Below are 16577 nucleotides of genomic sequence, written 5' to 3'. Positions count from 1 at the left end.
GTGAAAAGCAAACATCAAAGATTTGCCAGAGACTGCAACCTGTTTTCTTCTGTAATGCAGTATGAAATGACTTTGCCTATTGAAAGCATCTTTCTTAACCACACCATAACAAACCCTTTGTCTCTGAATCCAGAGCTGCAGGTGTGCATATAGCTGTAGCATATGTTGTCTCCAAATTCAGTAGAGCTGTTTTTATGAAGAGTAAGCCCACTGTAGCATCTAGTGCCGGCAGTGCCCAGATAATAAGCAGCCCCTTCTTTTCTCATAGATCTTGAATAATTCTATGTTGTAGTTATAGTACCTAAATTAGAAAAGCATCTGGATAAAAAGCAATTAGTAGCTATTTGATGTGAATGTGAATAAGACTACCTCAATGTGCTGGCTGGGAGAAACCACTGGAGCTGTCTACGCTGTCTTTATTATGTCAGATCCACATTACAATCTCATTACAATCTTGGAATTCATTTGGACTTTTTTTTTGATTCCCAATTAGCAGCAAATGCCAGAAGTGCTCTCTTCCATCCAGAGCTCTGGTTGATATTCTTGCAAAGAAACACAGTACTTTGAACAACTCAAGACATTCAAGACGACATTTCCCATGTGTAATGTATTGAAATAAGACAAGCGATGGGAAGAGAAAACGGAAAACCCAAGGAAAGCTTACAGAGCAGTTTCTTTGCAAAGTTCATTCTATTCTGTTATTACTACTTAACTTCCAGCTGATAATTACTGCATCTTTGCATTGGTGTTTGACTGCTGACTGCCAGTTTTTTTTAATTCTTTTGTTTTGTAGCTGGCATCTCTTGCTCCTAACCAGAATTGATAAAGCTGAAGCTTTTCTCCCTTGGTGTGAGGACCACATCACAAGAAATAGTCTGCTGGCATGTAATATTTTTTGATAAATGTAATCATAATTTAGCTTATGTGTACTTGGAAATCAGTTATATAAGCAGGTTTAACCTAGTAAAAAGGTGCATACTTGTTGAAGGAGTAATGCCTCTCCCATTTTTTAATTGCTTGCACCTTATGTGGCATTTTAGTCTGTGTGTAGTAATAGATAATCCAGAGATCTAAAGAGTAAGACTTTCTTACGTAGCACTTTACGATTTCCATGCTCTGTGTAGGTGTTACTTGCATGGTATACGTAACTTCTCAGATTTTTGTGTGTGCGCGTTAGTTAAGCCGAAATGTGAATGATTATTCCTTTGCATGTAGATAAGGGCAGAGAAGTCTTGAAATGCAGCGTTATGTATGCTTTGCTTAATAATGAGGTTCTTTGGTCCCATTACTGTTGCAGGATCTTTGATAACTGAGAAAAGGTGCTCACAGTTTTGTTTTCAAAACAAACGAGGGAACTGGGATGACTTCACTGACTGGCGTTGGTTCATAGGTTCCGGTCTCACACTCTGAACTTTTCTCAGCCTGTAGGCTCTATCTTTTGCTGTCCAGCTCTGGTGGGCTTGCTATTTACCTCTTCAGGGTAAAACACAATGGGATTTGTTCTACAACATATCTTACCCATTAAAACAACATGGCAAGTTTTTGTCAGGAATTCCAATAATGGTAGGATAGGCAGGAGTTTTCCAGAGTTGCTTGGTGACCAAGCAGTTTGTAGACGAAAGCCCAGATAACCTGGGAGTAGTGCTAGGCAGGACCCCTGCATGGTTGACATTCCAGAAGGGATAATATGGAATGGGGATTTCCTCTTCCTGTGTGTATTATTTATGATCCTAAATGTTTTTTTCTTCATCCTTGGGAGTATTTATTGCTGCTGTTTGAGTTTTTCACTTTATTCATTAAATGAGTAACGGTTCTGTGAACTTGGAGCAGGAGTGAGAGGTTCCATTCCTTACAAACTACATGCCATCAGACTATCCACATAATCGTTAAAAAGTTTTCTATTCAGGGCTGTGTTTCTTATCCATTTTGAAGTATTCTGTTTGTACTGTGAAAAAAATCTCAAATTAAAATGTTTGGGACTGGAAACACACAAAGCTAGTTTGAGGAGTAAAACTAATTGTAGGCAGAGAAAAGCATTTTTTTAGAGTTGGCATGGTTCAGAGGTTTATTTTGGACAATAAACTCTCAGGTTGTCTGGAATTATTTTAAATAATGTTAAGTTGGCTTAGGTGAACCAGACCTCACTTGTTCATACCTGCTTGCACTCTTAACAGGGCTATATCGCTATGTGGGCAGTGGGTGTTCTCCCTTAACTGCAGCATTCTGCACTAGCTGGGATCTGTTATTTCTAGGCAAGTGTAAAAGAACCTATCCCATCTTCCATAATGGCTATTGGTTGATTTCAGGCAAAAACAAAGAACTTCTTGCTTGGCCATTGCCTCTGCCCTTTCTTTCTTCTGTGCCCATATGAAAATTTTAGGCAGGAGGTTCAGAACTTTGTCATTTTTTCCAGACCTCAGTGGAGAGCAAGCTTATTTACACTCAGCTGTCTGCACAACATGGTAGCAAAAAACTGTAGGAACATTTCAGATTTTAAATGCTAACTCTCAGAGCAGTATCAATGAGTTAAGGAAAAACTTAAAATCAGTCCATGTTAATGTGTTCCCAGTTATTGTTCCAAAACACTTGGCCTTTGTTATATTAACAGCTTTGTCTTTACTTCCCTTGTTAAACATCTCTAAAAAAAAATAATAATAAAAAGCTTTCTGTTTTCATTTCATTGCTTGTAACCTCTTAGAAGTGTGGAAATAACTTTCCTTACGTATTTTATCCACAAAAATAAACACCACTGATCACTTGACTCCACTTCCCATGTTTCTTATGTAGTGCCTGTCAGTCTACCATGCCAGATTTCTCATAACCCCCGCAGTTTTCGCCACTGGCTTTTGACATCTTTCCATATCATTACAAAGTCATGCAACTCCTGCTAATGGGTGCAGGTTCCCATGCTGTATCATTACATGTGGTAAAGATGGGTCCTCCCTTTTCTTAGCAACAGAATACATCTGAAAAAAAAAGTATTGTTGCTGTGGGGAACAGATCTACCCTGGATCAGACATTTAAATGCAAATTATTGTAGCCTGTGCTTTCTAACTTTTTTCAGTTTTGAGCATTTTAGTCTTTCAGATAATTCTGCAAATAATGCCTATGTAGCTCTTTTTAAAAAAATAATGTATATGCCTTGCTAATAGGTGGGTAGAGCAATAGCTTGTGAGGTTTACTCAGTCTCTGCTTGTAAGGCTCCCTTTTGTGAGGTTTACTCAGTCTCTGCCTGTAAGGCTCCCTTTTTGCCTACAAAGACTTGCTGAGGGTGATGCTCTCCCAGCTTCAAAGGAACAAGAACCTGCATTAGGGACAGGAAAACTGAACTTGGAGGGAAAATCAAAGCAGCTTCTTAATTGCAGTTAAGAAAGAAAAGTCAACATCTGAATTTGAAAGCCCATCTTTCTAGAAAGAAAAGGGAGAGTTGCTCTCCTTTAGACATGTTCAGGATATTAGCGATGAAAAGATTGTTGCTGTAGCTAAAGACAAGTAAATCCCTATGTCTGTCCCTGTAAGAGACGGATTGATTCTGTTGGTATGCTACACTATTAACACTTGACTGTGTTTGTGATGTCTCAAGTATAACAAATGCCTCGCTTTTCTGCAGTGATCACATGGATGAAGCTCTAGTCCCCATGAGCCAGTTTTCTTTATAGTCAATTTTGAATAACGTTTTAAAATTATATAGAAAATAAGGGGATATACGTTTTTTGTAACCATTTTTTAAGCCAGTTTCTGTTAGTACTATAACATTGCATTTAGTTGACCCTTTCAAAGGAAAGATGAAAGGTCAGATCTTGGTTCATCATTCAGGGTTTTGTTTTTTTTTGCATTGCTGCTTTTTGGTTTTGCTGTGGAGAGTTTTAAGGAAGGGATATTTCATCCTGTGGCAAGAAGAAATGAAGGAAACATCAGATGCCAACTGGATTATAGTATATGCTGTCAGCAGCTCTGCAATTTGAGACAATTTTATGATTTACAATCCTGTCAAATTTATCTTGTTTAATAACCCACAAGGTTTCCATTTGGCCTGCAGTGACACAGTGCTGGGAAAGTAAAAAATCAAACATTTTTGCATTATTCCCAGAGCAGTGGCTTTTGTCATATGCGGTGGAATAACAATGCGCACTTGTCTGCTCTGAGGCAGCAAGGCTTAAATCCCAGCCCTGTGCACCTGCCTTGAGGACGGATCTGCTCTCCTCAGTGGGAACAGCTGCATAATGCCAGTGACCGTTGTGCACCCGCCTCTTCCTCGGGTGAGACTCCAGCCTCAGCCCTGGAAAACTGGAGGTCACTGGAGGGATTGGGAGTGTAGGATGCCGCAGTGCCAGCTGTGCCTCTGGCGCTTTCTGAGCAGGGATGAGCAGGGCTCATACTATGCCTCCTGTGAAGAGGGGGGGAAGCCCTGGAAATCTCTTCATCCAACAGGAATAAAGAAAAAAATTATTTATTAGTCTTTGATAGTTCATAGGAATTATTTGAATCTTGGCTCTCCAAAATGTAGGGTGAATTTTAGGTGCTGTGATTGCAAGTGGAGGTAATTATTAGAGGTTTTATAGACAAAACCACTCTGTTTTGGCACTTTACAGTCACTGCTTTAGGAGGGGGTTAATTCTGCCCAGTCTTTAAATATTTCACAAGCATTTTGTCTTATTCCAGGCATGCTGGGGCATGCAGAGGCTAAGCAATTAGGAATGTGACTGTGACCTCCTTGTATCGCCAAGCATATGTCCTGTTCTTAGTGTTGCTGATGAGGGGAAAAAAAAAAATGCTGCAGCCCTCATTGCTCTCCCCCTCCTTACTTTCTCTCCAAAGAAAGCCTATCCTATTTGTAAACATACATTTTCATTGGATGGGGCATTAAAGCTGGGAGCTCTAACTAGAGCTCCTCATTTTTGCTGCCTATTCCAGATCAAGATGAACTTTTTAGTCTTCTGTTAACACCATGTGGCATAAGAAGCTATGGTGTTTGATAAAGGGCAGCATCCTGCAGCTTAGGGTTACTCCAGAAAATGCAGTTCTTAAGGAATCACGTTTCACTTTCCTATTCCATATTTATACTCGTATAAATATGGACTTTCCGGAATGTGAATAATTTGATAGAGATGACGTGTGTCATATGGTCTCTGGGACAAATTCCAGGTTCTTTAACAGTGCACTGGCTGAAGGGAAAAGAAGTAGTTACAATTTTGAACAGTATATAAAATCAGTCTGTCAATAGGCAAGCAACTTTAAAAAAAAAAATTAAAAAATTGCAGGACTTACATCTTATAGGGGCCCCTGGTCTTGAGTTTTCTCCACCTCATGCTCCACATAGAACTGGCTTTGCAATATCTAACCATTAAACCCTCTGTTCATCTTATTCCTGGCCACAGAAATGAGTTAATATTAAGTAGAGGAATGCTTCATGTGATACAAGAATGAAAGCGAATAGTGAAGATAAATCTCTATAGTACTAAAACTAACTAGCACAATGTGTACTGAGAGTGAGGGGAGAAAAATTGCTGGAAGAAGCCACAAATGTTGCAATCGGAGGGCAAAACCAGTGCATGGAGAGCAGGAGCATCATGTACCTCCAGTGATCTGTGACCTCCCAACAGCGTGGCTCTTCAACTTTACACTAAAAAGCACTGTTATCTGTTTGAGATCTAGTGAGAGCAGGTCTGAGTCTTGGAGGGGCACTGTTGGCCCTGGATGTCCACAAGCTGCGTTCAAGGACTGTCACAGTAGGAGGGTGTAATGCATCTGCATTTCCTTAACTCTCCTATTTGCTAAAGGAAGACCTTTCCCTTTCTTGCACCTTTTCTAAGCCACCTGGAAAGTTTGTGGTTCCCTTACGTATAAAAAAATTTACCATGCTCTTGATGCATGTTAGGGTTTGAAGAACTTGTTTTCTTTGTCTGTTTATTCTCAACAGCCCTACACTGTCAAGTAGCTGTACTGACCGCACACAGAAAGGATGGGAGAGCCTTATTAGGTGGTTTTATGAGAACAGTTCTTGAATTGGTGCAAGTAACCAAGTAACTGGGTTCATTGCAGGAGTAACTGAGTGAAGGTCTGGTGTAGTACAGACTAAATGCCTAACGCAGTGCAAGATGCCCTTCCTGTCTCTGAGACATCACTCTTGAGCATGGGAGGCAGTTGAAACCCAGCTAGGCTTCAGCTGTGTTGAACTAGCACTGCTGTGCAAGGGGTGTGAGGACTTCCATGCTTTCCAGATGAGTAACAAAAAATCCCGCCCGAAAAAACATGGTGGCATCTCAGCTAGCTATACTCTGAGCCAGGAGTTGTTCATCCCTTCTTTATTTTTTGTTTTGCTTTGAGAAAATAAAGCATGCAATGTGAAGACCATAGTAAGTGAGACCCTGTGTTTCTGGATTTCCTAATGCTTGAGATGCTCATTTGGGTTTATTAGGTGATTTCTTTGTTTTTCCTATTCATTGTCGCTACCCTTTTGCTTGTAAAAATACGCAGATGACCTTACGTATGACAGCTCAGAATATTGGAGGGGAGTGTTTCACCACAGGCACCTCTGCTCCTGCAGATCAGAGCAGTTGTGGCAGCCTGCGGTACCCATGGCACAGGTTCCTGTTACCATGGCATTGCAGATGTGGCATCAAGGAGAAGGTCACCAGTGCACAAGCTGAACTGCAGTAATTATTTTAGTAACTCTGCTAGCAGTAGTGGAATTGAACTGAAAGTGTTTCTGACTGAAAGAGTCAAGCTACAAAAAGCTGTCTACTTCTTCTCTATTATTCATAAGCAACTGGGTTTCCTCCTAAATGCAGTCAGTTTTGAAACCTCACCTTGTATGGAGTTGTAGGAGTTAATGTATGTCTCTAGTTTCAGAAGAATACTTTGACACTTGTAAGTATGTTGAAGCGTGCAAAGTAGCTTGCAGTCCTGTTGCGTGTCTTCTGCTGTGCTGTCTGCTCTGTATTCAGGCTGGCTTGTCTTGCTAATCACATCACATCTGTCAGCTGTCTGTGGGTAGAAACAAATTGTAAACAAGCTGTCAAGGTGGAGTAGGATAATTGTTTAAAAAGGGGGGGGGGGAACGACAAAAAATCAGACCACCTTGAATGGCTAAATAGAAAAATTGAGTGACTGAATAGCAACGAAATGTTCTTTTTCTTCTACTTCTAGTGCTTGTTCCATCATAGATGATGACCTTTACTTCAACATGTGGTTGTAAAAATATTCACCACACTGGGCAAATATATGGCAATGCCAGCCCTGGTCGTCCTCATTGCCTGTAGGAAATGCTTTACCACTTCCAAGCAATCTCCCCTCTTTGCTTTCCATCATTAAGACACTGCAGAGGTACAGTAGTTTGCAGTGACAACTTGTTCTTAGAAAATGTACATGCGCATGAGCCATTTCACCAGCAGTGTTTGTACTGTTCAGACCTTTCAAACTGCCTGACACCTTTGTGCTTCATTTACCAGGTCTGCATAACAGGAGGGCTCCAGTAATGCAAGCACATACAATGTAAGGCCAAATGTATTCTTTAACCACACGAAGAAGCTTTACAGTTTACTTGCTCAATAAAAGTAACTTTGGTTACCTGTTAGAATATGTCACCAGTAATCAGGTGCTCATATCTGAGTAACCTGATAAACATGAAGGATGTAACAAGGAAACTCCTTTCCCTCAGTTGAATAAGGTGTTAATACTCAGACGCAATGTTGTATGTTCATTTAAGGGTCATTTTCCTTCCATCCCTAGTGAATGGTATGGTACAATTTGAGATGTTTTTGTGGGGATAATAAATCAGATCTACATGTCTTGAAAAGCTATTTCAAGCAATATAAGGCTTAAAAAAAAAATAATAATCTGGAGTGTATTCCTTGCATTACTACAGGCATAGGGTGGTGTGAGTTTTGTTTGTGGCTAAGCAGTGAAGGAACTTTTCTTTTTCTAAACCAAAACAATATGATAAAATTACTGGTAAAATGAGACTTTTTATGAAAACTACCATGATTTTAAAGCAACTGCAGTAAAAGTATTGCTTACCTTTTAGCCTGTTTGATGGATTCCTAGAATTTTACTGCTTAAAGAAAGTGGTGAGGCTTGTGGAAGCACTCAGTGCATGCCATGTTGCAAGGCTGCCTTGGTACCCTATAGATTCAACTCTCTCCTGTAGCTCAGCTCTCCTCCAGCAAAGGGAGCATCCTATTTGCAGTATGGCTTGCTGCTGGTGTGCTCAGCATTGTCTCTCACAGCCTCCATGTCTGTCTGTTAGAGGGGCCAGATTCAGCACCGATCCACCTGGCAGCATTGGCCTGCTTCAGTTGTTGCTTGCTGCTCCTCGCTCAGCCGTGCTATTTGAATGGGTGATCTCCAAACTGGCTGCCCTTTGGGAACTGTGAAAATTACTGTGGTCACTTCATTTCCTCAATACAGAAACTAAATGAAGCAGAGAAGGCAAACAAGCTCTTGCATGCAAAGTGGTTTTTGCTGTCTAACCAGATCCCCAGAGAGGCCTAGTGCCAGATAAAATCTGAAAGTCTGGCCTTCATTTTTTTTTTGTGTGTTTTTTTTTGTTGTTGTTGCTCTTGTTGTTTTGTTTTTGTTGGTGGTGTTTTTTTGTTTTTGTTTGTTTTATACCCCCAAAGCATCGCCGTGCATTTCAAGAAGCATCATTACATCTCTTCACTGATGGGTAGTCTGTTATGACAATAAAAATAAACCTGTGGCTGTGATTGGTTTTGTCCTCCTGATGTTGTTTTTCATAGTAACTAGCTGTTTTCTCGCTTGCCCGTACATCTTCTGAACAAACAAATAGGTTTTGTTGCTGGTAAATATGAGGGAACAGACCTTGAGAGACAGGGGAAAGGCAGGTATTGATTTATGTAGCAGTCAAGCCCCAGCCATTATGTAACAGTGGGGTGCCATGACCAGCCTACTTCATGGGAGGTACTCGGTATAGTCTTAAGAATTTCCACTAGATGCTTTAAAATTTCTGTAAAATGTATCCTTTTGCAAATTAGGACTAACGTGAAAGGACTTTGCAGTGCTTGTGCTGCTTCCCACAGACTGCAGTATTTCTGCAGGGATGACGTGAAAGACCCACTTTGGGGAAATCCAACCAGTAACTGCCTGTAGATCAGAGGCCAAGTTCTTGTAATGGAGAAACATTAGAAAGCTGCAGCTTAAGCCAAAATGAGCCTGGTGTATAACTGGAGCACTTTGTGTTGTTTCCAGCTGGCACGTACCCCTGCCAGGTCAGTATGGCTTGTGTCAAGGACCTCTAAGAGGTGCCACGAGTAATGAAAGGATGCAGCTGTGGGTGTGACATGTGCTTTGAGCACAATGAGGTGTACGGTATAACTTATACATGCATGAGATTATTGCTAGCTTTTTCATGTAGTGGGTTGGGGATTTTAGGTTTAGGCATTTTGAAAAGAAAATAACATATCACTTTGGCTATTTTTACCACTCAGAAAGGCATAAAGCCATCATTTAATTTCTTTTATGTATTTTCCACATATATTAGTCTGTGCTGTTCCATTAGATAAGACTAACCATGATTTGCTAATGAGAATTACTGTATTCCTGGAGACAAACCCAGAGTATTTTTAACAAGAGGACAAACTAACGAGACCACCAACAGGAGACATGGTCACATTAAATATTGCTATTAATTTACAGACATTTTGCAAAGATTAGACATTGTAAAACCAGTACTCTTTCCAAGTAGGATAAGTATCACTGAAATTATATTTAATTTTCCACTCTAGACTTTTATGTCATTCAGTATGTCTAGCCATGCTATTAGTGACTTACGTAAGGAAAAGCCTGCTGTGACCTTACAATGCACAAACCTCTAGACAAGACCCTCTCCATCCTTCTCTCAGGACAGTCTGTTGTGCAGGAATAAAGGCTTAGCATAAAAGAAAATTACTTTTAGCTGTACCAGCGGGGGGTGTGCGGGGGGTGGAAGCCTATTTCTGTGTGTAAAAGAGCCCTTGAGGCTGATGGTCTTGGAGTGGCTGCATGGGTTTGGTGGCATGGGACCCCTTGAGCTCTGCATCTGACCTACTTTCGAGAAAGCTGTGAAGCTGCCTTTGTGGAAATGGACCTGCTCTGAGGCTAGGAGGTCTCGGAAAGAGTACTGATGGGAATTAAAATGCTTCCTTTAAAATAATTAAATCCAAGGTTTAGCAGCAACTGCAAAATGGGTTAATTCCCAATTGAAGTTGCCTCTCAGTTGCCTGACCTCTTGAGAGCTGATCTGCAGAGCTTCCCCCGAACTGCACTGAATGAACTCCTGATGGCTTTTCTCCTCCAGCAGGATTAAAACTGCTGTCCCCGAATAAAAGCTGTCTTTTTCATGTAACAAGTGAGGTAGCAAGACTCACTTGTGTGGGAAAGCATGCTGATCAGATGACTCATCACCCTGGTTCGTGAAAATGATCCCTGAGGCCTGCTTACAAATGCTAAGCAATGACAAGCGCGCCTGTCTGAAGCAAAATGACCACCAGAACCCTGAGGCATGCCTAAGAGTGAGACCTCAGGGTCACAGCTGATCCCTGAGCAAAAAGCTTCGCCCTCTGTGTCCCTGTCCTTGGGGGGAGATGCTGCAATGAAAGCTGTTCCCCAGACTGTTATTACGTTTTCCAGCTCTCATCTGTGTGGGTAACACCTGTGAATGCGTACAGGAGTTGCTGATGGCCAGCACCATAACAGCAGCACCCACCCAGTAACAATCTGCAGCCTACAGCTGCCTGGCTTATGTGCATGGGGACCCCAGCCTGCACACGCTTGCATGTGGACGTCTCCAACAGCAGCTCCGTATCGATGAGCTCGTGTGTGCAGTGAGCTCCATGTACACAATGAATCCCACGTGTGTCCCTGTCACTCTACCCTGACAGTGGCAGGGTCTGATTATTTGCATGAGTGGAAAACCCTTGTCCTTGTATGCTATGGAAGAGCCTGGTCTGGTATCTGTTTCTCTGCAGAGAGTTGAGCTGCTCAGAATGGGATGCATGTTTCTGGGGTGCTTGTGCCCTGCTGCTTGTCTTCACCTGCATCTCACCTGAGTTACAGCCAATGTGCCCCTCTGATGCAGAAAATTTCCCTTTTCCTCTGGGCAGCAGCTGGCAGGCTGGGTGCCCTGTCTGTGGGGGGAGCAAGAGCCCAGTGTCCACCCGGGGCTGGGAGCAAGAATAGAACAGTGTGAGTGCGTCCCCGGCGTGGCTCACTCAAGGCAGCAAGCCTGCAGCTGCAGTCATGATGTGCACAAGCAAAGAGAGCAAAGTCGCTGGGAGCACAAGTTATAAATATCAAGAGAATCACAGAATGGTTGAAGTTGGAAAGGATCTCTAGAGTTCATGTGGTCCAACAGGTAAACTCAATATTTTTTGAAGGACAAAGTTTGCTTTATGTAATTGCTGGTAAGTAGCAGCACTGTGTTAGTTCCTTGTGTCTGACTAGAGGCAGGCCTGTTCTCTCTGGCTGATTACCTGGATAAAGCATGGAGCTTTAGCAGGAAAGACAATGAAAGCACCTGAAATGCCCAAGATGCTCTCTGCAAAGCCTCATGGATGCATGCTATAACAAGAAAATTCCAGCGATCCTCCAGCTCAAGAAATACTGATAGGATCTCCCTGCAGAAACTGCTGTTGTCATTCATCCATCACCTGATAGCATTTTGCTAAGAAAATACTAATTCTCCTCCTCAAGGTGAGGAGCCCAGAGCATGTGAGAGGGGGTGGGTGAGCAGGGTCACCAGCAACCTCGAGGGGAGCTGACCTGGCCACAGGGCTCAGCACAGCTTGGAAAGACTGAGTCTGTTTTGACTGGGAAGGAAATTACAAGACATACTAGAGGTCTAAAAACGTGAAGGAAAAGGGAATACAGCAACAGGAGCAAGGGGGTATTCAGTGAAAGGTGAAGTTGTGCAGGGAGAGAAGGGACTTTTGTATTGCTCCAGTTAGGCATCACGTTCACGGGTGTGCACTGCCTGTGTCCCGGGATGCTCCCTGTCTGGCACAGCACCAGCTCCCAGGTCGTATTTCAGAGGGTGCCGATGATGTGGGATTGCTGATAGTCATGTCCGCAGTGCTTGGGAGGGTGGCAGCTGTGCTCAGTCGCAGGGGCACAGAGGACAGGCTGCGGTCCCAGTGTACGACTGGGAGCGGAGCACTCTGGTTCCTTTGGGTCTTTGCATTTGCTGTGGTTGTGACTGTCAAAATCCATGTCATAATGAGGTTGTCATACAGAACAAAAAGTGGTATTAAATAAAACTAATAAATGTCAAAATCCATGTAAGAGATGAAGATTAGTCATTACTTACACGCAGCATAGCACCCCCAGAACTGTAATTTCCAATTTTGTCTTTTCTGGCTGGCCACAGGTATGAATTCATTCAAATAGCAAGCAAAGAATTAAATGTTAATTTAACAATAACAAAAACAACAAAAACTACTAAGGAATTAGACTAGATTCTTAAATTAAATACAAACCTATAACAAGGCTCCTTCTGAATGTCCTTACACTTTCTCCTTGACAATTCTCTGCAGTAATAAAACAAAATGCTATCAGGTGTCTGGCAAAGTGCTAAAGCAGTATCCCCTCGCAGCAGGATAGAATTGTGCTGGTTTTTATAATGTTTTTGTTTTCTGAATAAAGTTGAAAATTTCAGTTTGACTTCTTGCTTGTGCTGCAGTTGTTTTACCCAGCGTGGCTCAAGCCAGGAACAGCTGAAACTGCTGGCACGAGGAGGTGGGTTCCAGGCATGGCCTGGGCTGAACGTCATCCTGCTTCAGCCACGAAGGCTATACTCAGCAGCAAGGTATTGAGGCTTGCCCATCAAATTTTAAATAGAGCTCTGGTTTTAAAAGGCCTTTCTCTAAAGGAGCATCCGATCATGCTCCATAATTAAAGATCGCAGTCCAGCCGTCTCTGCTTGCAGAGGGGGAAGACAGCCCCGTGCGCCTCTACTCACTCCTCTCCTATCTTCCTGCCTTGGCAGGGAAACTTCAGAGACCTGTCACAAAGGAGATAAAGACAGAAGCAAATTAAGATTTAGGAATTTCTTCTGGGACTTTTCTAGGCAAAAGGAGGTCTTTAATTGGTTTTCTATTCTGCAGCAGCCAAAGGTCTTTAATTAGGTTTTACATCTTTCTCTGCTACTGCTTTCCTTTTCTGTGTTCACCCACTGTGATTTGGGCTTCTTTAAACAGATAATAATTTAACATTTGTCTTTGTTTTTAAAAAAAATCACACTGCTGGCTGATTTCATGTAGTCACTAAAAATAGCAAATGAATTGTTGAAACTTAAGCTTGTTAAAAACAATATTTTAGTCGGATGGATTTAGCTATTATATTTAGATTATCTGATAAATATAGTATTAAAAGCCTCCGAGCTTTATTCTTTTTTGTTTGTTTTGTTTTCCTTGTGTTCTTTAGTTAGTGAACTGTCTTTAAAGTTTTCAGTTGGAGTTCATAATATCTACTCACTTTCCCAATTCAAATTTATTTATTTTTTTAATAACTTTACAAATAGCCTGCCTTGCAAAACTCTGCTGTGGCATTGACAGCTTACTGAGTTAATTTTGGCACATGTGAAACTCAGATGCCATCCAACCTCATTGATTTCACAGCCTTTTCTTCTGGTCAATGGAAGCAGGATCCCACCTGTATGGCCAGGAGAGGTCTGTGAAGGGACCTTTCTTTAAAAAAAAAAAAAATCTATAATATTTATTTATTTATTTAATGCAGCCCCAGCTCTACAGAGCTATGATAGACCAGTCCAACAGATGCAGGCTTTGGTCCAGTCAGGCCTGTAGATGACCACCACTATTCGTTCTCTGTATCTCGTGCCTGGGGCAATGCAGCCTTCAGGAAGCAGGAGGTGAGCCCTGACACCTTTCAGAGTCAGTGAAAGCGGTCCTTGGAAGACAGGGCCTTCCCTGTCTCAGGAAGATTAGGAATTGAACCAAAATTGCTTCAATACTCTGGTAATAGTCCACATGGTGGATTATTATTCATGTCCAGACGGTAGACTTGTTAAAAACAAACAAAAGAAGTGAGGAGTCATGCTGTCATTCACCTTAATGTCAATAAAGAAACGCTTAGGACTAAATTATTTCCTGGGTATTTCCATTGATTTAACTGGAATTACTAAGATTGATTGTTGCCGTGTTATACTGCAGATTGTCGTGAAAAAACTTTATCAGTAGGTATGGAGATTTTTCTCTGTATAATGATTTACTCTATCGTCAAAAATTGTTTTTACACCCAAAACCTGCAGTGGTTTTGGAAGTCACATTTATCCCTGTACTCACACTTGCATTTGGATGACACAGTGATGCATCTCAGCAGTGCAGTTGTTCTTAGTCATCGTGGTACAGGCAGAAAACGGGGGAGAATGCATGGGTGGTGACAAGCCCAGAGGAGATGCTGGGGGACAGCACTGTCTGATGATGTGCATCACGCCCTGCCTGGGGGAACATCACTTGTCTCCAGCCAGAGGATGCTGCATCAACCTGGGCAAAGGCACAGCTGCCAGCACCTCTCTGGTGCCAGCCACAGACATCGCTGGTGCTGCTTTCTTCCCAGCAACCAGCGGTGCCATTTTGGTAACTCTTCCAGTCCCCCCTGCTTGTACAAAACCATAGAGACCTTTGGTCGTGGGTCCCCTGTGCTGCACATGTATCCCCTGTATCTGTGCAGTTCCCAGATGTGCAAGGCAGGAGGTTAATCCTGATTACAATAAGGACTTATGCTAATAAATAAATTATAATATAAGGGCTTTATCCAGGGGAAGGGAAAAACCTAGATGTGTGGTCAAATCACATTAGTTCCACCATTTAAAATTATTATTGTTATACTTGTATGCAGAGAGGTTGCTGTTTTTTGCTGGTAATCACCAGAAAGAAAGCCCCATTTGCATGAATCTGGGTGCTGTAGGCTCTGAAGGGAGATGCTGCTGCTGCTGGCTTGTGGAGTGGCCAGGTCCTCTTGCATTAACACTAATTGATGCTAAATAGAATAGTAAATTGCTGTTCGTTAGTCAACAGCTGCAGCCATACAGTTTGTTCCAGCTGCTCCCAGGGTTCTGTTCCCTGTGCTTTCTGCTGGGTTTTTCTTTCAAGACATCCCTAGCTCAGTGCTGCTCCCTGCAATGGGGGCAGACCTGTGTCCCCGCTGCTGCCCCAAGCCTCTCCCTTGGGACTGCTCTGAAGTTCAAAGTAATTAGCTGGGCAGGTAGATTTCCTCAGACAAAGTTAACAAATTCGGTGCACTGAGAAATCAGGGAGTTTTGCTTTCTATACTGGGAAGTGTTTCTAGAAGAGTGGATGCTCAGCAAAATCTGTTGCTCAATGCTGACTCTACAGCTGGTCCAAAATAACAGTAATTTTTTTCCATAGATATTTATAAAACCTTCTTTGTGATTAAGAATCCTTTGGAAATACTTCCATTAGTTTCTGTTTATGTGCTGCCTTCTAATATTTCTTCCTTTTGGCCTTCTTTGAAGATCATGGTGTTTTCAGTTTAAAAATTCAATGTGAGAGACTGAAAAATGTCACCTTTTTTTTTTTTTTTTTCTGTGTAAACTGCAGTTTCTGATGAGCAGAACCCCTCTATCAGATGTGTGCATCAGTGAGAGGGGCTGGGTGGCTCTGCCTGCCCCTGGAGGAGCTGGCGGTACCAGTTGCCCCAGCAAGCTTGCACCTGAGGTTTGGTCCTTGACCCACGGCTTATTGGGGTGCAGAGATGTCTCAGCTCTTAATAAGCCACTGTTTGTCTCAGCAGACACTATCAGGTAAATGGAGTGTGAAGGCATAATGACTCTGGCATAAATGGGAGAACATTAAAATTAATGCAGTTTGTTGATGTAATTGGTATCTCGTTAGGGTGAGTGCTCAGCTTGCCTCTCTGCAGTGCCATGGTCTGGAAGCTGACCTGGCCAGGACTTCCCGGTGCTGGTTCCCAGGGCTGGCAGGCTCAGCCCTGGGGTGCCTGTCCTGGCACCCAGCCCTCCTGCCATTCATGCTCCCCTGCACCTCACTAGTCCTGGCTGAGCTGAGGAAATCCTACAACCATTGCAGCTGGCTCTGCACCAGCTGAGTTTTGCTGGTACTTGCTATGGAGTAGAGCCCTTGCAGACACAAGCTTCAGCAGCTGGAGTTATAAAATGCCTTTTTTCCTCCACTGCTTCATTATTTAGACATGAAATTTTTCTCAGAGGCAAATGGGAGCAGCTCATGCTCCGTGTCCTGCACATCTACTTGCACAGAGGAGTTCAAATACCATCTGGGCCCCCAGGCTCAGCACAGCACAGGCAGCAGAGATAAGCCAGTGATACACCAACTGCGCTGGGCAGGTTAGCATGGCGTCAGTGTGGATAATAAATGCTAAGTCACATGCTTTGAAGGCACTTCAGAAGCAATACTGATGGCTCTTCAAGAGGGATGATATTGGTGGAGTGGCTTTTGATTTGTTCCTGGCCCAAATGTCTATCCTCTTCAGCATGGTGGTAGAAATTGCTTCATTATAAACTATTTCACAGCAGCAGACCTCAAAAGTTTCTGAATTAGAAGCAAATTGCATCGTTGATTACA

Source organism: Anser cygnoides, chromosome 13 (assembly GCF_040182565.1).
Source record: "Anser cygnoides isolate HZ-2024a breed goose chromosome 13, Taihu_goose_T2T_genome, whole genome shotgun sequence".
In the NCBI taxonomy this organism is placed as follows: domain Eukaryota; kingdom Metazoa; phylum Chordata; class Aves; order Anseriformes; family Anatidae; genus Anser; species Anser cygnoides.
The sequence above is the reverse complement of the archived record's forward strand: the minus strand, read 5'-3'. Positions refer to the sequence as shown.